We start from the raw sequence: 21,519 nt of genomic DNA, 5'->3' as shown, positions 1-21,519 counted from the left end.
AGAACTTTTGGTACCAAATGCTGCCGTTTTCCCCTTGTCACAACACCTGAACGCACTCATCCAGCCTACGGCAGGGGTTGGAACTGGATGATCTTGAGGTCCTTTCCAGCCCTAACTGTTCTATGATTCTATGATTCTATCCCTTCCAATCCAAACCATTCCATGATCCAGTCATTTCCACAGCTCTAACCTCTGCTACCTTCATTCCAAGCACGATTTAAGTCCAAAACCTCCCACCATTGCACATTTCAAGTGCTACCAGCAAGGACAAGACTCCACCCAGTGCAAATAGTTTGCACTTTATTCCTAAAGATCAGGTTAATGAAGTGCAAAACTTCAGGGCTGTCTGATTAAAGAGCCGATGCTTGTAAAACTCAATATCCTAGTGAGCAAAGCCTTCTTCATATTAAACCACGGAAAAAAGAGTCTTAAAATTGATGGAGACTCCAAATGCACCAACGGGAGTGCAGGCACACTGTTTGTCAGTGTCTGTAGCTGTTTATGATATAAATTATATAAATTTACAAATACTGGCTGGTAGTACGCTTTAACACACACATTATTCAATAAGCGCTGAGGAAATGATCTTAAAATGGCAGTGCCTTAACTTGCTTCTAAAAAAGCACTTTGATATCCACACACTGCATGAATGTCTTTTATAATGTCTTTTAAAAGGCTCCCCTTGCAGGGGAGCAGTACAATCACAGCAACACCAGCCCCTTCGCCACAGTCCCCATCAGCTCTGGACTCCTTTAATTTGCACCAGTCAAACCTGTTCCCTTCCCACACAAGACCATTCATCACACAACTCAGTGTATGGCTCGATGAATGCACTCCACCACCCCACATCTGGGCTTGACAACTTCAAAGCAAGCCCATCATAATATTTTCATTAAAGACACGAGCTATTATTCCTCCCACAATAAAGCCTAGAAGACAGTCTCTCATCTCCACAATGGAGGGCTCTCTTGAAAGGGGACATCACGCTGGCTTTCAAAAACCCATCTGGGACACGAAGTTCACAAGTACAAACCCTTCCAGCCTCAGTGGTGGCTGGGTTTTCTTTGCATCAAAGCACCCACCCTGCCCTAAAATAGCCCCGAGTCCCAGTTGTTATAACTCCCTTAATGGTTAGGATACAAGCTAGATGGTCCCAGCCCAAATTGCATTAAGCATCCCCTGACTGCACACACTGAGATTATGACTGCTCAGTGCACTCAGCACACACACAGTCACAAGGGAACACTAAAAGCAAATTCTGGCCCTGTCCATCATCCATAATTCAAGAGAAATCAGGGTTAAAAAAAGTGCACGAGCCATTGACATAATTTATATGCTGCAAGTGGGAGAGTTGGCAGTCTCTCGCATCATAAACTTTAAATAACGGTAGTTTAACACCAGATGTACCCACAGATGTCCTGAGTGTAATACCATTAGCTCCATTATGGCACGGAGCAAACCCTCCCTTAGCTCGGTACCCCCAGCCTTGCCCCACACTAGCAGCTTGCTTAACACTGGATTTCACCAGGAGCCACCAGTCCAACACAAACCACTGCATTCTAACAGCATGGGGAAAAAGAAAACCAACGAAACAACCACACCTTGAAGAGTTTTCTAATGGAATTCTGGTTGTGAAAGAAAATAAAAGGAGGAAAGAAAGGGAAAGAAAACGGTATAAGCATCTCTTCTGAAAATACAGTCAGTCTTCTTCCAGCAATGGCACAAAGTTTTTGGAGATGCAGTTGTGAATCTTGATCGATATCGTGTCATTTACCTCTTATGCATTAACCTACATATACTTCCTTCCTGTTGTAAACTAACAAAAAATACTCTTCTTCCCACTGACTTTACACAAGGGATTATCAAATTAATTCAGTGTGTGCATGCTGAGGGGTGTTAATTGATCGTTCAATCGAAACCAGCCTTTAGTCAATACTCCTGATTGAAATAAGAGAAACCAGCCCAGTGACACTTTCCTCCCACCATCCCCAGGTTCATCCATAGCATTTATTTTCAGTGGAAAACCTAAACTTCCCAGTAATGACAGCTCTCATGAACCCAAGATCAAGGTGAGGCACTGGGAATGGTGCTGCCAAAAGTCCTACCTGTACTTTAGATTTTCCAACTGATTCATTCTCCATCTCCTCTGTCCCTCTTTAGAGACATCCTAGGAATAACTGCAGAGGCCAAATATAACTAATACCCAAATGCAGAATTAAGTGTGGTGAATGCACAACCTAGAAAGGCCAAGCCAAGCCTACAGCCTGGCTCCTGCTCTTCAGCCACATTCTTTTCAACACAGGAATCTTGCAGAAATCACACAACAACATGGAGACAGAGATCCCTAAAGCAAAAAGGGTTAATGAAAATTACCATCATCCTCTTGGTTTCACATCACCCTGCAAGCATTAAGATGCTATCACACTTGCTACCAGTATAAGCATAATTTTTCTGCCATTAATGCCTTAATACCAGATTTTCAGGGGGGTTATATGCTTCCTTTGTGTTGTGCTCAGCTGGCAAGTATAGCTAAGCTGTGTCAAAAAAGAAGTCAGCATCAGCACAGGGCCTCAGTCTTTAGTCAGAATGTCCTTTTCTACACCCCACGTGCAGATTCAGCACATCCACAGTACAAAGATGATGAGATACTTCCCTATTTATTCTTGAAACCCAAAACTTGGTGAGCACATCACAACATGAAAAGGTGTTTTTCCCTCCCTCCGATTCAGGCAACAAGCATCAGCAGCAAAGTAGAGCAGGTACAATGGGAAGTGGTAACATTGACATAGCTGCTCCCTTCTCTTTTTCAGAGCAGAATAGGGAGGTTAAAGCAGACAGCTGAAGCCTCAGAAACCAGCCCACCTAAAAAAACACCTCAAAGAGACCTAAATCTCTCTTTTTTTTTGTTCCCCAAGCAGCATCAGCACTGTTTCATTTCAGTACTTCCAGGGAGATGGGGCTGCATCCCAGATGTGCTGAGCGATGCACCGCATTATCTGAGGGAACAAGGTCCCCTGAGTTATGAGGCTTTTCTCCCTTTTCGCTAGGTCATGATCTAATACTCTTATCTGAGCTTGCAGAGCACATCGTCCAGACAAACTGCTCCTGTACCCAGGAGCATGCTTGGAGGCAGGAAATAAAGGGTGCAGGTTTGAAATACAGCAGCGAGCATCCCTTTTAACGCAGCCACAGGAACTGCCAGCGCAAAGCGCTTCACATGGGATTTACAACGTGCATTTTTCTACTACATGAGGTGGGGACAGGAATCTGCAACGGCAGCAGGACATAATTTAGGTTTTTTATGATTTATCTTCTTTCTTCCAGTAGCTGGAGAAGAATTTAAATTAGGCATTTCGGTGCTTCTCTCAGTACATGAACCTCCACGCACCCATGAAGTTCAGGGAAAGCTCTGGACTACGTTACCCCCTGACTAACAAAACACAATAGATGGCATCCCTGCTGCCACCTTATATTGATGTAGTGTTAAAATTAGTGGAACACCTGGATCCAGCAAACATTTTGAGCAAATTAATGAGTGCCTTGATAAGATCTCTCTCCCCGAGTTAGGTATCCTGCAGCTGAGTAATGATAACATGGAGGAGGGGGGGAAATACACCAAAATCCCATACTCCAACCTCAACAACCACATGCAGGACTTCTGCATCTCCTTTCTGCACCAAAGGGCATCTCTGCATGAAGCTTTAGCAGGGGTGGAACTTGATGATCTTAAGGTCCTTTTCAACCCTAACTATTCTATGATTTCCCAAGTCATCCCACAGCTGTGTATATGAGCAGAGCAATGGATGCCTCACTACAAACAATAAACCTAAGCAAAACTAAGCATTAGGGAAGTTTTACATCAGTGTCAGTGTAAGCAATAGGGTCAGAAGGGTACTTGCTGCACGGCGCTGATACTGCTGCAGTGATCCCTGTAAGCTATTAGAAAGCTATGGATGGGGAAGAGTTACCCAAAATCACATTCAGGAGAGAACAAAGCATCCCTGCTGCAGCAGCACTTCACTGACCTAGGGGGAAAGAAGTCCTGCACCACAAATCAGAATTACTCCTTGAAGTACTTGGATGCTCCAAGCACTGGGCTCTGCTTCACCTCACCTCGCTGGTGAGAGCAGGGGAGAACAGCCCCGGGCATAAGGCTGCTCCTCCAGCAGCACCATGGACTCATCACCCAACATGAACCTGCCTGAGGCTTACTTTGTTTTGCAGTTAGAGCAGGAGCAAGAACGATGCCTTCCAGCACACATAGCCCACTTCTAATTCATTCTGCTACCAAAAGAGACCCAGCATTCAGCCTGTCCCCTGCACACTTCATGGAGGAGATCCAGAACCCCCATTCGCACCATACACCCAGCAAGGTCCCTTAGACCCACTCTGCAGACTAAACCCATCACAGATAGTGCATTACTACTTGGCAAGCATTGGGCAAGCTCACTCAACTCCTCACCCAGCCTGAAAGCTCAGTAGAGCTGTTTCACTACTCACATCTCTCCAAAGAGCAGACCATGTAGAGTCCTCAACAGTGGGAGCAATCCTTGCCACTGGGTCATGCCAGACACCAACCACATGAATTGCCTGGCCAAACCTACGAGAACACTCACCTCTGCCTGGTGCATTGCCTCCTGCTTCTTACTCCTAAACCACTTTCCCAACTCTATATGACTACACAAAGGAACAGGAAGGCAGTAACTCCAGGGAGCCTGTATTTATCAAGGCAGAAGATGCTCCCCACCCCTTCCCCAGTCAGCACCCTCAGATGCAGCGCGTTAGCAAGACTCAGCCTTGCTCCTGGCTCCAACCACACCTGATTCCCATTGCATTCACACAATGATCTATGCCCCCACCGGTCAATGAGTATAGGCAGGTCACATAAAAGAGATGGATTTCTTACTCCAAATGAAGCACAGAAAATGAAACTTTGAAAGAATCAAATTTACAGGTTTTAAATCCAAAACATTTTAGGGACAAAGTGACTGTACCTTTGAGAGCCTTCCCACTGACATGGGCTGCCTGCAGAACCACCCAGCGAAGGTTTCCCTTCTTGATCCTTGCAATGACTTACATTTAAAACATCTGGGGGTCACAGACCTCCAGTGCTGCTTCTCAGGTGTGGTTACACTGCCCCAGCATAACCCCTACCCATCAGCATGGAGCCTTGGTGTCGCAGCTGAGCAGAGCAGAGACAGCATCAGCTGTGCCATTAACAGGGACCATGCTCCAAACCCTCCATTCCATCCAGCACAGGTCTGGATCATTCACTCCTCCAGCATGGCGACAATATTCTTGTGAAAGATTAAAATATAAGGTGTTTGCTTTGGAGCTAGGCAGTCTCCATTGACCTCTGAGGCTGATGCTTCAAGACACAAAGGGTGAGACTGCTTTAATTGCTCAGCTCATTGCAGCTCGGCAGATAACACAGATGTTTACTCCCTCCTGCTAATTTAAATGACCCCCGGTTTCAATCCCAAACCAGCAAAGCCAGGGCCCCTTTCACTAGTGTGCATGATGCAGTGTCTGACAAAGCACCCACCTCCATAGACAACTAAAAAGTCCATTCAGAAATACGATTTAGATTATATGGAGCATTGCAAGCACATAGTTTATGTAATGCTGTGATTTCCTGGTATCATGTAGAAGACTACGATACATCTTCTGATCCCCTGAGGGGAGGTGCATCAAAAGGAGCTTGACCAGCACGGCAAAGGAGGTGATCCTGCCCCTCTGCTCTGCTCTTGTGAGACCTCACCTGGAGCATTGTGTGCAGTTCTGGTGTCCTCAACATAAAAAGGACACGGAACTGCTGGAACAAGTCCAGAGGAGGCCACGAGGATGATCAGGGACTGGAGCACCTCCCGTATGAAGACAGGCTGAGGAAGTTGGGGCTGTTCAGCCTGGAGAAGAGAAGGCTGCGTGGGGACCTCATAGCAGCCTTCCAGTACCTGAAGGGGGCCTGTAGGGATGCTGGGGAGGGACTCTTCGTCAGGGACTGCAGTGACAGGACAAGGGGTAACGGGTTCAAACTGAAACAGGGGAAGTTTAGATTGGATCTAAGGAGGAAATTCTTTCCTGTGAGGGTGCTGAGGCACTGGAATGGGTTGCCCAGGGAGGCTGTGAGTGCTCCATCCCTGGCAGTGTTCAAGGCCAGGTTGGATGTAGCCTTGGGTGGGATGGTTTAGTGTGAGGTGTCCCTGCCCATGGCAGGGGGGTTGGAACTGGATGATCTTGAGGTCCTTTCCAACCCGAACTATTCTATGATTCTATGAGGTACACATCCCTAAGGGATAGCAAGGCCTGGAAACCTCCCAGACAGAAACCTAACACAGAAAACTCTAAAAACATTACAAAATGCAAGAAGGAGGAACATTCCTAATACAGCATGCACCAACTACCCCTGGTTTTAATGTAAAGTAGTGCCAGGTGAACCTGCGATGCAATGTGAGCATTTGGAGCCAGCTGCCCCCACTGGCTTCTGCTTTGTAAATCCCACTTCGCAAAACCTCACTGAGCGTTTGTGAATGTGATCCTTCACAATGTTTTATCCCTGTTTACGGCTCACGCTGCAAGAACCTAACAGTGTTGATAGTAAGAGGGCTGTGTGTGCAGAGCAGTGAGGAGCAGCCACTGCCACATCCTCAGCCGAGCACCTCCACACCTGGGGCAAAGATGAGGTTTCCAAAAGCAGTTTGCTACACGCGTGAAATAGCAAAGTAAAGGAAATTGGGTCACAGAGATCCCAGTGACGTCCCAGTGATGTGTGTGACCCTGGCTCTGCAGCACCACCGACACATTCCGGCTTGGGAACACCACCGAAGGAAAGGAATGGAGCGAAGCAAATGGGCAAAAGTTCACAGTGGGACAAGAAGTGCAGGACAATCATCCAGTCTCATCCAAGGGAAGCATTACACCCTGTAACTGTAATTCTTATTACTTATATAGGAATGCATTTAATACCCCTGTGCATCTTGTACAGTATTGCTGAAGTTAATGAAAGCAAAGCGTGAGTGTGGATGGCAAATACTGCATTTAACACCTACCACAATGGCAGAGAAACAAAAAGAATCCCTTTTTTTCCCCTCCTGGAAGCATCATCTGAGTTCCATCTGGAATCCCCTGAAAGCAGTGGGAGTTTTGCCATTAATATCAGTAGGAACAGGAACTCCTGGTTGTATTTACTTCCTCCAGCCTGCCAAGCTATATTTAAATCCCTTTCCTCAGTAGGAAGGAACTTAACCAACCTGGAAAACAACAAATCAATGCTACTTGCATTGTCTTTCATGTCTCACTACACATTAATGCTGTGTCAGACACCATCAGCGTCAAAAGAGGCATCACCCTTTGGCAAAACTGTAGCATTTTCTGGATAAAACTAGGAAAAGAGATAAGGAAGAATGAGAAAAATTATCAGTTTCCCAGGACATTTTCTGTGCTGAAGCTCCCCTGTGATGTGACCAGGGCTCCTGCTCCTGGAAACAAGGACTGGCTCTATGTTGAGAATAGGGTTTTCCTTACAGCACAAGTGGACAGAGAATCGGCTTCCTCATCAGTTAAGATAATCCTGAAGGCCCACCTGGGAGACATTGCTTTTTGCACCAGATCAGAAAGTTTCTAAGCAATAATACCGAGCCAGTACTCAACATCATGCTGTCAGATAGAGCTCTCATTCTTGTAAGTGCAGCAGCCACCTCCCCATGGTCCTCAAAAACCCAATAGCCGGTGGTATCCATGTGCCACTCTTTGATCGGGTGAGAACTGTCTGCAACATACTCATGTTGAGGTTAACTCATTTCAGAAGAATACACCCACACTTACCAGCACACTTGTAAAACATACTTTTATACACATCTCTTTATATATTTAGTTGCATTTTAAACTGCTTTTAATTCCAGATGCTATGCAGTTATCTGTGCTGGTCACTGCTGGGCTCCTCGCAACCCAAAGGGACAACACAAAGCATCACAGACAAGTATTTGGAGACAGCAACCACAGAAGCCAGGTGAGTGGAAAGATTGAATTCATTGCTGCTGAATACAAAATGGATATAGAGAAGGAGAAAATGTACATAGCTGTACGCAAAGAGAGTCGACTATGGAAAGGCTCCAAAGCCAGTGCATTTGGTTAGCAAACGCTATCCCACAGAAACTCAGAAAAGTCTGCACAATTATTTTACGTCTTCTCCAATAAAAATCTGGAAGGACTATGGTAGAATAGAAGGAATAAAATTAATCCCCTTTTCCAAGAGGGAATTTAATCTATTTTACTACTAAAGGTTTTTACAGCTAAGAACTTCTAGCAAGCATTGAAAAGACTGCTCACAAAGAGCATTTAACATCACATAAGACAATAAAAAGACTACGGACATTTGCAGACCAAGGCTGTCTGTCATACTTAACTTAAAATATAAACCCATGGTAATGTATTACTCCTGTTAGCTCTCCTAAAACACTAACCAGGGTATACTGCAAGAGTCTTTGGAGAGAGAAAGTGCCGTATCTTTATATACAACAGAAATACATTTGCTCAAGGACAGAAGAGCTCCTGCACGTTATGGGCCTTAAAGCTGCTGGTATTTAATAACCCTTAAGGAACAATAAAGAATGTAAAAGAACCCTTAAAAAAAATAACAAGTCCTTGGGATTTTGACAGGAGCAGTCCCACATTTACAGAGCATCACCTTGGCTGTGCACTGAGGGGAATCCCTGTGGCCATAACACAGAGCCTCATCCCCACGGGTCACCAACGCAATGCTCAGAGACCCTGCAGGAGCTGAACACCACAGCAGGAGCTTCTCTTGGACTACATCAGGAACATGCATATTATCCAGCTTGGAAACACACTGACAGGCTGCAGGTCCCCACAGGAGCACGGCTGGCATTAGCATCGCCTGTACCCTGCCAAAGCCCAACTCATTCGGACAACTGGGAATGTGTTTCAGACGGGTTAAGCTTTAATCAATGCCTTCGTCAAAGCTTTGCAGCCCAGTGGCATTACAACGATTTACAGACTATCAAAGCATCTGAGATGGGTTATTAGAGGACTGAGACCAGCCATTTCAGTAATTAATTTCTTTTTGGGTGGCATTGTTTGCTCAAGCAATGCTATTTTCCCATCAGATATGTTTTTGTAGCTGGAAAAAAATGGCTCAAAACACATTACAGCATCTCTAGCCTTTGTTCGTGTGCAGCACTGAACTTCTCTGAAATAGTCAACATTTAACCAATTGATTTTGCTTCTGGCAAGTCTCACTTGCATGTGGCCTTGGTGGCTGTGTAGACCTGCACTCTGAAATAACTACTTATGATCTACCTATTCTATCTACAGAAGAGCAAACAAACATCCATTAATACAGATCTAAAGCACAGAAGACAGAGCGATCAGTATAAAGAAACCAGAGTAAGGAGTAAGAAACTTTCCTTTGATGGAGAATCCCAGCTTCCACTGCCTTTGCTCTGCAATATGGCAGGAGCAGGACGGGGGATGCAAAATACTCCCATCCACCTTGTCTTTTTTGTGGCTTGTTTCTTTATTTATTCATGGATTTCCTATTGAGTTTATCTATAGAAAATCATATAGGAATTTAACACCATACTCCTCCAAAATGCCACATAAATATTAACTACCCTTAGTTAGCTTAATCACTGCAGTAGGTGTTAACAAATGTTATCCTTGATGCAAAAACATTTCCATAAGCATCCAAAATGAACAAATCTTTTTAAATGCTTCACATTTTCCTGTCACATCATCAAAACTGTTGCATGGGACTGTGCCAGAAAAAGTTGAAGGAGCCAGACACAGGCAAGCACAAGAAGCGCTCATTTTCTGAGACAATGGATTTATCTCCCAGTCTTGTGCATAAACATCTTATCAAAACACAGTGTTTAACGGAATTGGATTCTTGGCACAGAGAGGAGTTTAAAAACCACACTCTGAAGCACTGCAGGTGGATTACTTCTCCTCATCCCAAACTATTCTAACGCCCAGATTTCATATGCTTTTTCCATGTTGGAACAAGAGGAAGACATCAATGACCATAAGTAAAGTGAAACACTCACCTCCTGGAACAGCAGATTGCCATAGCTATGAATTCCTTAAGACTCAGCTGACTCTAAAGATGTGTTTTCCTGCTTTCCAGTTCCACTCCGCCCAGTGACAGCCCGGGACGGTAGATGTCATGTAACTGACATTGCTGGGTCCTGACGCTGCAAAGCGCATTGGGCAAATTAAAGCTCCTGCAGAAGGCAGGCACAGCTTCCTGCTGCTTTTCTGGTGGGAGCTGCCGAGGCAGAGCCTTCCCTGCTGTCCAGAGCTCAGCACAGCCAGACCTCCTGCAGCACAGGTGCCATCAATCACATCCGTGTCAGCAACCTTGGTGCAAAAGACGCTTGTCTGTCCACAGAGGGTAAGACCGCATCTCCAAGTGTGGAAACTCTCAGAGCAGGAAAAATACCACACAAACAACTAACACGCTAATTCTTTTAATAAGCTCTTCAGAGGAAAAATGATGGGTTTACTTTTTTCTTGATAAAAATAGAAGACAAAAGACAGCAGTACTCGTATTTATGATGCCTTAAACAGACCCTAAAGGTTTCCTGTCTTCAGTTTAACTCAGCCTTTAATAAAACTCAGCCTTTAATAACCTATTAGCATGAAAATGACAGTCAAGTCAATGTAAGCCGAGACGCCTTTTCAAGATGCAATCTACTTTTCACATTGCAGAGATGCTCTTGACATCAAGTTAAGCGATGAAGAAAACCCAAGCCACCCCTTGAAGTGCTCCAGAACTTATCAAAACATTTCAATGCTTTTCAAAATACATCTTGACGCTTTACTCTGAACACAATTAATACTTTTCTCCTTCAATTACACACATCTGTGCATACACTGAGGTATACAAAATAAAATCCTTGATGGGCTGTCCTTTTCGGAACTGCACTCTCCTTGCTCCATTCTTCTGTCCTATCTTGCCACTCTAAGCTTGCGTTTCTATCAGTGGGAGTTTTCTCACTAGCTTCAGTGAGAACAGTATTCATCAGAGAAAGCGCACCTCTTCCATACCAGACTGGCTCCTGGTTTTCATAGTGCCTTGGATCCCACTTCCAGCACAGTTGGGTGCTGCAGGTCCTCCCATCACAGCTTTATCTGCTCATCCTATGCTGCTGGTCTGCACTAGGCAGGAGGATGCGTGTGCCAGGAGCTGCCCATAAGGCTTTCTGCTGTGCTGCCACATCTACTTATTAATTCTCATTATTTAGCGAGCTGTTAGAGCTCCAAAAGAAGTTATTCACAGCTCTATTGCAAGGTTCACAGTAGCAATAATATTTGTATCTCCTGAGAGGGTTTTAAGTAAACGTAGCCCTCAAATGCTAATGGGTATCAACGTTCCTCATTTCTGGCAGGCTCTGGTTCTATTTCAGCAGTTGAACCATTACCTTACAGAATGAAAACAATACAAACTTCTTCCACAGCTATCAGTTGGCACTACCGTGATTTATCATCCTTTTTTCCTCCTGAACAGATGCACATGTATTCCTGAAGGAGACATTTAAGCCACATGAGGCAGAGATGTGCTTTGTCTTCAGGCATTCTGGCAAACTGCAATCCCTTACCAAGAAGCACCTGCTGAAGCTGCCCACAGGCTGCCCAAAGCACTACTCTATGCCAGCACCAGGAGCAACAGCTCTGCCACACTTCTTGCATCAAAAATCCTCCTTTCCCTTTCAAGGGCATTACTTTTTACGACAAACCAACAGTAGGTTTAGCTCCAACTCATCACCTATCTCAGATTCCACTAGGGCTTCCCTCTTCTTCTCCTTAGACGAACCCACACAGTGGGCACGTCCTACTCTTCAAGCAGAGCATCACCGTGGCTGCGTTTCCTAAGATGCACATCCAGCCATCCTCCTGCACACACTGCAGGTTGCTCTATCAGCATCTTCAATCTGTGCTTGAAATTCTTGACTTTATTAATAGAGCATGAAAGTGTCTACGTGCCAGCTTGTCTACTTAGTGCTGTCTCTGATGGAAAGGGGTAAAAAAAGGGTACACATTACATACAGCACGCTGTGTACACTGTACACAAAGAGAATAAATGATACATTCTCAAGCATGACATCATCCCCCCTCAGCTCTTTGAATTCATTGCGAATTTAATTGTTCTTTCTTCTGTGGGTTTCTATTTTGAGACTGTAGTTAGATCCTCTGGACCTACGAGGAGCGATGCTGCGTATTTACTTATGAAGAACGCTGGAATTCATGTACTCAAGTTGCTTCATTAGTTTACTTTATGCTTTCCAAATGATCAAAGCAGGCCTTAATTTTTCATGAACAGAAAAATTGCACCTTCCTGCATGGTAGAACAACTGGGTTAATTGTCAACATTAATGTTGTGCTTGTTTCTCAAGAAGCTACTAAGCCTTTCTATCATAACTTAATAATTACGAATCAAGGAACAGTCACTTCAGAGAGGAGGGAAAGCTACCCTGGGTCCTTCCTTCAAGCAGGAGCTTGAAGGAAGCCACACCAGTAGCTGTGTGTGGTATTTGTAGCTGGGACCTGGTATTTCAGTTTTGCATCATGTGGGAAGTCTCAGAACACTGGAAGCATGAGAGCTGTCATTGCTCAGAGACCTTCATCCAATTTTCCACATTCAGCTTGACTGCTACATGTTTTAGGGAAAAGATGTCTTCATGGCTAAACCCATAAAGCGTATTTTAATATTTCTGAAGTCTTTAATGAAGCCTGAATGTCTTCCGAAGAGTTTCCTTAGTAATTCAGTAGGCTATGGGTCATCACATTGATGTCCACATTGGAAAAGACACTACAGGAATCATCAAGTGAAGTTTCACAGGCTGGATTTAAGCAAAGAATGTGACTCTGAACACAGGTACCATTACCAATATGTACTGAATTTGAAACTTGCCCTTGGTGAGGTGACATCTGTGGCTGCCCTCCAGCAAGTCAAATGGAAGACATGGGTAGGGAAGAGAAGGGTTTTTTGGCTCCATGAAACCCACCCAAACTGCTGATGGGTCTAAACGTGTGCAGTTTTAATCTGACCTGAATCAACTCCAGCAGCAGGACATGCCAATCCCACCAACTTCTTTGTGAATCTACAACATCAAGAAACAATGCAACCATGCCAATTCCTCCAGATGCCCTTCTCCTCACTTGAACGGAAGTGACAAATTACATCTCAAAAGGGAACTTTAATGAACAAAAGTGAACTTCTAATGAAGGCAGTATTGATAAAGTGTCAAGCACAGGGGCTCTGCTCCCAACTCATTTAAATACACATGGAGGAAGAAACAATTAGTTATGCTTCTCAGCTTCCCCAGGGGTGCACCCCACTCAGTCCAGGTCTGGAAGCTGAGATGTTAAAGGATGAGTAGAAATAGAAACTAACTGCTGGGCACAAGATGTGCACTATGAAGCGTGCAAGGCCACGTGGGACTATTCCACGTGTACAGTGTGATGCTGCCACCTCCCTGGCAGGATCCCACACATTTTATGTCCAACAAAAGTAGAAAGAACAGAAAGGATGAGTCTGGTTCCCACAGAAGAAGTTGAAATAATGGAAAAAGCATGATAAAACCATGCGACTGCAGCAATGCTGCGCTGTGTTATTCAAAGCTCCATTAACGCAGTTACAGATGGGGACCTGCAGAGAGGGATTTTCATGTACTTCTGTCACAAAGCATACTTCAAGAGACAGGGCTCTTAACAGCCTCTGGTTTCATCTGTCTGTGCAGTGTACTTGGTGTTCTAACCTCAACTCCTCTCCACCTCATTTTATGAAGAAAGTCCTCCAAAAGCACAAAGTCAGTACTTACCAACTTGGTACGTTCGTGGTTCTGACACCTCTCCTATGAATGCAAACTCCTACGATTTATTTGGTATGCAATAAGAAATTTGGTGGGGCTTTTTCTGATGAACACAGCTCTGTAGACTCCACATGGGCTACCCAGGAATTAGGCACTGCTCTCATTTGAAAAGCAGCAAAGAAAGATGCTGCCTTGGTTCACGTTGTAAAAGGCAGACGCCATCAGAGTTGGATACACCCGTGTACCCTGAGCACTTCCCCATGGCGATACTACAAGCAACAAGACAGCAATAGCTTGTCTAAGGGAAAACTTGGACCTGAGCATGACTGATTAGATTGCCCGCAAAAAAAATGAAAACAGGATACAGAAGGGAAGAGGGAATCTAAATGGAGGCAACAGAGCAGCAGTTTTGCATGGTGGGGACAAGAAATAAAACTACTGCAGCAAAGTAGAAGATTTTGGGCTGAGGTTTATCAGCTACTCCAAACAATACCTCCAAGCAGGAGCTACATCTTAGACAAGGCTTCCTCCCTGTGACACAGGAGGAATCCTCCCCCATTTCTGGATCCAGCAATTTCTAGACAAAACACGAGAATGGAGCAGAAACGTATCAGCAAAGATAGGATTAATTACAACATATTTCCATGTCTTTACTGAAAATATCAAAAAGAGAACAGAAGCAACCCACAGAAAAAGACTTACTACTACCAAGACCAGAATATTTTGACGTGTATGACAATGCACTCATCAATCCTTGCAATGCAAGCTGTATTTTCCTCTAGTAGAGCTGTGGGCATTAGCCAGTTTTCTCCTTATGGAATACACTCTTGCAATGTTTTCACTGAAAATAAGCAGCACAACAACCCTGACAGAGGCTGGGCAAGATACGATGGCACCTGGATGCCCTTGAATCAATCTGAAGGCATTCACAGGGGTACTGAAGCATTTATCACAAGGACATTGTTATAGATGCACTTTAGAGTTGTAACTATGTGGTCTGCCAACACATTAATTTTGTTTTCGTTGGCAGTGTCGTGATGTTTACCACACTCCTTCATTCAGTTTAATTAAATGTCTCCCATCATATTTACTCCAATCACACCTTATTTAGAGATCAGTAAACAGATAGCTGAATTCTGTTATTTATGACGATGTTTAGCTTCGCTATAACCTCACCACAGGATGCATTTTACAGCCTTCTGTCTTACAAATGATTGAACATAACTGCCGCGATATTACAGACCAAGTAAAATTAATATCCCTTTTACTTCTGGTCCTTTTAATTAACCATCAATTTTTAAAGTTCTAATCAAGCCACTGTACACACACAAAACTTAACTTGACTTTAATCCCCTGGTTTGTGCTTATGGAAGAAAACATCCTCAAACTTATCTTTATCAAGAGTACAATCAGGTTTGCAATGGCACAATGGGCGCTCTCTTGGCTAGATGCCTTTTAAAGCTGTCTTTTCCTTTGCTGCCCCGCACAGGGGCTGCAGTGACTGGCAGATATACCCATTTCACATCGCTATTTATTTCCACAGTCATTATTTAAATGTTCAGCAACATCCTTACTCCTTCCACGTGACACTGAAATCAATCCTCTTGATGGAAATGCTTAAAAGGGGAGAGAGACACGTAACAGGAGTTCTTCTGTTTTAAATAGAGTTAAATCATTGAATCACTTCACCTATTGTATGCGCTCCTTGATTTCTAACTTTGAAACGATTTGACAGGGTTTCTAGAGGAGTGAATGGGTTCCATGTGGAGCCACAGAGACGGGCTCTGTGCAATCAGGCTTAGCAACCATGCTAGCCTATTAGAGAAATAAGACATCTTAAACCCTTCCTTCTCTGGAACTTGAGCATCTCCAAATAAAAGTGGGGATTCAGTGTTTGGAATCAGTGTTAGTTAAGTTCTTACAAAAGAAACACCCAGTTTCTCCAAGGCTGAACAAAGTTAGGGATGCTTTAACCGACCGTAAAATAGTATTAATTACAGTGGTTAAACATTTGAGGAAAGAGAATGTGCTACCCAGTTCAACTGCAGGTGTAAATGAATTCTATTAATTCAGTTTGTCCTTAATTAAGTTTTATGAGTGTATGAAAAGGCCCTATTTTGCTCATATCTTGTTTATGAAGAGATCATTAAGACTCAAGACACCAAGATGAGAGGCTGGTTGAGACCCTGTTGTAAAGCCAGCAAGGCTTACAGTATCTTTCCAACGTGGGCAAAAATCTGTAAGGTGTCACATGCTCACATTGCTCCAATTATGTGTGAATTTCTCTTTCTCCATCACTACTTTTGCTTGGTGCTCTACCACTTCTACGCAAAAAGGAGACTAAATGATGATGAACCTCTCCACTGGCATGGTCTTTTCTAAGGGTAAGAGGGGACTCCTACAAGACAGACTTAAAATTGTCCCCTCTGTCAGTATAAAGCCATTCCCTCTTATCCTGTCCCTACCTGCCCTTGTCAAAAGCCCCTCCCCAGCTTTCTTGTCAGCCCCCTTTAGGTACTGGAAGTATGCTATAAGGCTTCCCAGAGCCTTTGATCCTTCAATGAGTATCAGTGTGTGTCTATTACCGCATTTCATGCTGTAAATATTCATGCAAATCACTTTTTCAGGTGATTTTCCAAGTCAGGATGGTTATTCCCAAATTGATTGCACAAGCAAGTACTCTGCCATCCTCAGTAAACTCCTGCACACGTTGTCAGACCATTCCTCAAATCAACCCTGGCAAAAGCCTGTCTGTATTTGAAGGGGACCGTCCCAGCACATCACTGGTGAAGGCAACACAAACACACTAAAAGGATGCAGAATGCATCGGAGATACACATAACTATACAAACATTTGCAGGGATACGCAACAGCAAACGGCAGCAACTAATCCCACAGAATCCTCCGAGAGAATAGGGAGATTTTTCACCCCCCTGAAACGTGATACTGCAAAACCAATTCCCAGATGTTCCAGCAGATGAAATCATCTTGTTGGAAAGGTTATAATTATATATGTTAAATGCAGCGGCCCACTTTCAAGATTAGTGATAATGAGCTTACATTTTTAATAGAGCCCTTCATCCCCGGGGATTTGACGTGAGCTGACACAGACACTCCAGGATTGCTGCTGCTACCTCTGGCTTCAGACGTGGCAGCTGTTTAATATCACTGCATATGCTGTAAACACCACGCTGTGGTACAGAATAAATCAAGTGTATTTGTCAGAGAATAAAGGGTATTTGTCAGAGGAAGGAGGCGGCTACAGAAAAGCCTCCCTCAACCTTTCACTTCTCCACAGAAGAGCTCAAGGACACACACAAAAAAAAAGGATGATCTGCACCTTTAAAGGGTTCTGCACCTTCAGAAGGCAGCAGAACCACAGGGACCTACAGCACTTTATAGCCTTTTATGCTTCATTTGAGGCAAGGACATGAAACTGCAGCTGGCCAGACCCAACACAAAGACCACAGAGTAGATCAGAGCCCCAGCCTGAGCTGGGTGGGCAGCGGTGCCCTGACCACCACAATGGATAAGCCTATCACAGAGTGGTTTGGGTTGGAAGGAGCCTTAAAGCTCACCCTTGAACTATAATATACAAACAAGACCTTAATTTCCCACTCTCAAGCGTAGCCCTTGAGGTTCTCACAGGTAACCAGAACGGTGGAAGAGAAGCTATTTAACCTCTTGGTCTTCTAAATCATGACCAGACAGCAGAACATAATGACAGAGGGAAAAGCTAGCAAGTCATTACTGGAGACAGGGTATGAAATAAAATAGAAGCAAAAGAGGAAGCCTTCCAATTGGTTTTAATAGGTTTTAAATTAAGCTCCTCAAATTGGAGAGCAGACCCTCAGAGATACACAGACCGGCAGACCCAATGTCACCACTACGCGTTATTACCAATTCACAACAAAACACGCCTGAATGCTGTAACTGAAGTACGGAAGTGGGAAGGGGTATTGCAGGTTTTCAGTTCTGCATCCTTGACTTCCTTCCTTCCTACAAAGATAAGCTCAAACCACAGAAATCCGAGAGGATTCAACCTTCCTTACACTCCTTCCTACACTTCCTAAAGACCTGCTCCAAGAAAAACAACTTGCTGTTAACACTCCGGTCTGAAGGCTTAGCGTGGCATACAGCCACTCTTTCCTCATCACACAGTTTGAGGCCAAACTAATCAATAACAGGTTGTTAATGCCAATGAATTCAAGCCAGCAGTTTGTTTTTAAAATGAAAAGTTACTGAAACAGAACTAAATATTGCCTAAATCAAATTAGCTGCAGTAGCCATAAATAATTAAAGCAATAAACTAGTTCATAAACAGAGAACATAATTGAATTAATTTTACTACTACATACAGAAATATCGATACTGCAGTGAGAGATGGAGTGGAGGGGAAAGCAGGGAGCTAAGACGCTTTTGCATCCACAGCCGCACACAAGCAGCACAATAGCAAAATGATTGGATATATATAAAAATCAAATCCTAGCAGTAATAGAGTACTTTGAAAGAATATGTAGCTGTTGAGAGGCAGATAACCGGCTCGAGCAGGGAGACACTGTGTACGTGGAATACATTTTGTAAAGCTGAGGGAGAGATAGGAAGGACAGAGCAGGATGAGTTATTGGAGGTAAAATCTTCACAGGCTCTAGATGAAGAGCTGTGCTCACGGTCTATCCTGGGCGATGCCATCGCATGCCCTTTGCCATGTTCCTCGTGGCCACAGACAAATCCATAAAGGCTTCAGTTTTCTCCTGCCTGCTCCAGGTAAACAACATGGAGCAAATCTGTGCCGTCAGTACTGGAAGGGTCAGGAGCAGGTGGGTTTCTGCCATGTCTCCCCGGCTCAAGCATTACTGCATTTATACGAGGGGCAGGCACACGTGCAGGCTCCCGACCACTGGCATGCCGTGCACTGGCTCCTGCACACACAGGATATGAGGGATCCTTGGTTTAATCGAATGGGAGAGCACAGACGGTTGTGTAATTATAGCTCTTTTTTCTGTCTGGATCTCCTATTCATAGGAAAAACCCAAGCTGCATACCCAGCATCTCCTTGCATGACTGGATCACACGTACAAATGCCTGCTTTTCGCTCAGACTAAACCAAAACCTTCAAGGATAAGTAAGATCTGTAGAAATAATGAAGTACAAAACTAAAGCGATTTTGCAGATATCAGCTGTGGAGTATCGCTCCAGTACTATGGTATTAACAAAGCCTCCCTCTATTGAAAGAAGTTGCTTCAAAATACCAGGGTAACACTCAGTTACCTCAGGCTGTTGAAACAGGGCTTTATTTGTTTTGAAGGCAGGGAAGCGCCGACCCTGCAGTCTCATCTCTCACTCAATGTAAAGCACTGCCTTCCCCAGAGAGAGCTGTAAGAAGCTGTTTCACAGGGCTGTGTACCACAATGAGGTACAGAGGGAAGGCATTTGAGGCTAGTCCATACCACAGAAACATCAAAAACAATTCAGCACAGCTAAACAGAAAAGTCACGCTGACTTTGACAGTGGAGTTCTCTGAAGAAACTCCACCTCCAGCATACTTGGAGCTGCTCCTTAAATAAAAGGAGGGTTGCTGGAAGGGCACGCAATGATGTCTAAGAGACAGGAGGATGCTGGTCCTGGAGGCACTGGCTGAGATGCTGAATGCTGTCACTTTAGGCTCGCCCTTGCTCCAGCAGCAGCTCTGTAACACAAACACCACGAAGGCTGTCTCTCAAACCTGGCGCAAGCAGTAACACAAACTTCATAATTATTCATTGCACACAACCACATCCTTCTGTATGTTCTGCATGATCTCTCCAGCCGTCAGCAGAACAGGAGACCAAGCAGCTAAAGGCCAAATTTGCAAACACAGCCAAGCACACAACTCCCCGCACTGCCTCCAGAGGGGTGAGACATGGCTCGGGGAGCAAGAGCAGGTCTGGCCCGCAGCGGTGCTGCAGGGTGATGGGAAGGATGCCGGGGTGATGGGAAGGATGCCAGGGGACTTTGGGGCAGAAGGACAGGTTTCCCGTGCAGACTTGAGGCTGGTAATACCCTGCAGAGCAGAGCACACAGCAACCTTTCAGCACTGACGGGACACCAGCATCTGGCCATGGTACACCGATGTGAAAATGCCCCGGGCTTCCGTTTGGATTTGCTCTGACGAATGCGCCAAAGGATTCTACAGGAAACACACCTGCTCCAGACCTACACATAGGAAAAACAGTTGAAAACACCGACAAGCACCAGCAGCTGCCCAGCAGCAGAAGTATCTTCCGCAGAGAACAAATCCATCTCCTAGGCTCCTGGCCTCCTGCAAGCACTGCCCCATCTCCATAAATGACTAAATCAAGATGCGGATCAGTAAGCCAGACTAAACCCAGGGCTTTTTCCCTTCAAAGCATTTGGTTCTCTTCTGTTCCACTCAATCCTCCCTCTCACCCTTCCTAATTGCCACAGGACAGAAACCGTCTCTCCCTGACCCTCCTGCACCTCTCTCCAGCAGCAGCAGGTTCCCCGGCAGCCTTTTCATTCTGCTGCTGCTCCTCTTTCACAAGTGATCCCATTCAACTTTCCTTTAGCCAATAAATTTACTTCCAGAGAAGAGAGCCTTAAAGCTCTTTCTCACCAGCCTTGAAGAATCACTTTCTCTGCCCATCGGCATGCGATGCAGCACTGCAGCACAAGCACAGCAGCAACCAGTGCTTCTGAAAGGTCATGCTCTGCAGATGCAGTGCAGCCAAGGGCAGACCCCGCAGCAGAGACCTCTCTGCTCCAGCCTGGGTCAGACCCAACCTCCGCTCCAAACCTACCCCCTTCCAGCATCATTGATGGGTACAGCACAAGGCCAGAAATAAACAGCCTCATTTTTCAAATGTAATTAGGTTCTCAGAGGCCTTGTGTCTTCATGTAATTTTACATTTAATGTCTGACAATATCAGGCATCCTCCGGTCTGGGACTATGCCAGGGAAAGGAGCTCTCTTGGGTGAGGGACCAGAGGGGCACAGCAGAAGACTGCCTTCCACTGGTCCCACAAGCACAGAGGTCCCTCTGCAGGACTCTGATGTGGCAGGACCATGTTCAGCTTCGCATCTCAGATATTTTAGCGTCTGATGCCAGCACTCAAATGGGTGCCCCATCTCTGTCAGTGCTCAAGGCCAGGTTGGACACAGGGGCTTGGAGCAAGCTGCTCCAGTGGAAGGGGTCCCTGCCCGTGGCATGGGTTGGAACTGGATGAGCTTTAAGGTCCCTTCCAACACAAACCACTCTGGAATTCTACGGAAGCACTGAGCACAAGCACCCCAGAGGATCCAGCGTCTCCTTGCAGCCGATTCCAAAGCAGTGCCTGTTTTTCCACTTACAACTTGTATTAGATCAATTGATACTACTTCCCTTTTAAACTTGCTTCACTGAAATCATGACAAAGGCACAAAACAGCAACCAAATGAGGTTTGCACACAGAGAAAGTAAAGTATTCCAAATCACTCAGACTAATATAGCTCCAGAATCAATAGGAGTATTTTTAACTGTGCTCATAAATTTCTTCTTGCTTCTGCTACTGAAAGTACCAGAATAGATGGAGCCTCTCAGGCAACAGCAGAGCCTAATTCAGCATAGAATCATAGAATAGTTAGGGTTGGAAAGGACCTCAAGATCATCCAGTTCTAACCCCCTTGCCATGGGCAGGGACACCTCACA

The 21,519-nt window shown here is 44.8% G+C and overlaps 1 protein-coding gene across 10 annotated transcripts in view; it reads right to left on the bottom strand.

Moving 5' to 3' along the window:
- FSTL4 (follistatin like 4) overlaps positions 1–21,519 on the bottom strand; it is a 396,562-nt gene that overhangs the window by 153,361 nt on the left and 221,682 nt on the right. The window contains exon 1 of one of the 10 annotated variants that reach the window (XM_065690682.1): positions 4,617–4,678. The exons of the other annotated variants lie outside the window; for them this stretch is intronic. The gene's annotated coding sequence lies outside the window, so the exon portion shown is untranslated. Of the gene's footprint in view, positions 1–4,616; positions 4,679–21,519 lie in introns of those variants that run through there. 10 annotated transcript variants of the gene reach the window in all.

This window comes from Lathamus discolor, chromosome 10 (assembly GCF_037157495.1).
Source record: "Lathamus discolor isolate bLatDis1 chromosome 10, bLatDis1.hap1, whole genome shotgun sequence".
In the NCBI taxonomy this organism is placed as follows: domain Eukaryota; kingdom Metazoa; phylum Chordata; class Aves; order Psittaciformes; family Psittacidae; genus Lathamus; species Lathamus discolor.
Note: the sequence above shows the minus strand (reverse complement) of the source record. Positions and strands in the feature narration are given on the sequence as shown.